Raw genomic sequence first — 1,363 nt, 5'->3', positions numbered from 1 at the left:
TGGGATTTTCCAGGCAAGAGTACTGGAGTGGGGTGCCATTGCCTTCTCCGTATCACTACTTAGGTGAACATAAATATAAATTGTACCTGTCAGCTGTATTTATTCAAGATGTCAGTGAGAATTTTTGTAACACTGAAGAACTTTTGGACCTAGTCTTCATTTTGGTGCCACGTTAGAGTCTAATTTGTTTTTAAAAGTCATTACTCCTCTTTTTCGTGGCGCCTCGGAGGCTATCGGCTGCTTCAGAATGAGCTTCCCGGCCACTGGCTGCCGGAAGCTCATTGAAGTGGACTATGAACGAAAACTTCGTACCTTCTATGAGAAGCGTATGGCCACAGAAGTTGCTGCTGACGCTCTGGGTGAAGAATGGAAGGGTTATGTGGTCCGAATCAGTGGCGGGAACCATAAGCAGGGTTTCCCCATGAAGCAGGGTGTCTTGACCCATGGCCGAGTTCGCCTGCTACTGAGTAAGGGGCATTTCTGTTACAGATCAAGGAGGACTGGAGAGAGAAAGCGCAAATCTGTACGGGGTTGCATTGTAGATGCCAATCTGAGTGTTCTCAATTTGGTCATCGTGAAAAAAGGGGAGAAGGATATTCCTGGACTCACTGATACTACAGTGCCTCGTCACCTGGGTCCCCAAAGAGCTAGCAGACTCCGCAAACTTTTCAATCTCTCTAAAGAAGATGATGTCCGCCAATATGTTGTGCGGAAGCCCCTAAACAAAGACGGTAAGAAACCTAGGACTAAAGTACCCAAGATTCAGCGTCTCGTGAGTTCTGCAGCACGAACGCCGGCGTATTGCTCTGAAGAAACAGCGTACTAAGAAAAATAAAGACGAGGCTGCAGAATATGCTAAACTTTTGGCCAAGAGAATGAAGGAGGCCAAAGAAAAACGGCAGGAACAGATTGCCAAGAGACGGAGGCTGTCCTCTCTGAGAGCTTCTACTTCTGAGTCCAGTCAAAAATGAGATTGTTCTAAGAGTAACAAATAAATAAGATTAAACATCAAATAAATAAATAAATAAAAGTCATTACTCGTTTATTATATACTGATCAAAATGACTAAGCATGCCTACAGTGTCCCTGGTGAGTCAGTCTTGCTTTAGACTTATGACCCAACCAAATAGTTGCAACCAGTGTAGGTCAGTTCATCCCATCCTCCCGCATGAACTGCTAGGTTCTACAAGGTGAAACATAAAGCTTGTGATGCATGTCGTAGCTTGCCTCAAGAGCTGGCTATTCTCCTATGGTTTGAACTTAGGCATTTCTCCAGTTTAATTGATTGTTTTATTTTAGGAATCTGATCCATAATACAGTAGGTTATTACCCTCGAAGAAGGAAAGGAGTTTTCTTTTTCAAT

At 43.7% G+C, this 1,363-nt stretch overlaps 1 pseudogene; it reads left to right on the top strand.

Annotated features, from left to right (window-relative positions):
- The first annotated feature begins 206 nt into the window (after nt 1-206).
- On the top strand, nt 207-986 carry LOC781158 (small ribosomal subunit protein eS6-like; annotated as a pseudogene).
- The last annotated feature ends 377 nt before the right edge of the window (nt 987-1,363 follow it).

This window comes from Bos taurus, chromosome 13 (genome assembly GCF_002263795.3).
Source record: "Bos taurus isolate L1 Dominette 01449 registration number 42190680 breed Hereford chromosome 13, ARS-UCD2.0, whole genome shotgun sequence".
NCBI classification, from domain to species: Eukaryota; Metazoa; Chordata; class Mammalia; order Artiodactyla; family Bovidae; genus Bos; species Bos taurus.
Note: the sequence above shows the minus strand (reverse complement) of the source record. Positions and strands in the feature narration are given on the sequence as shown.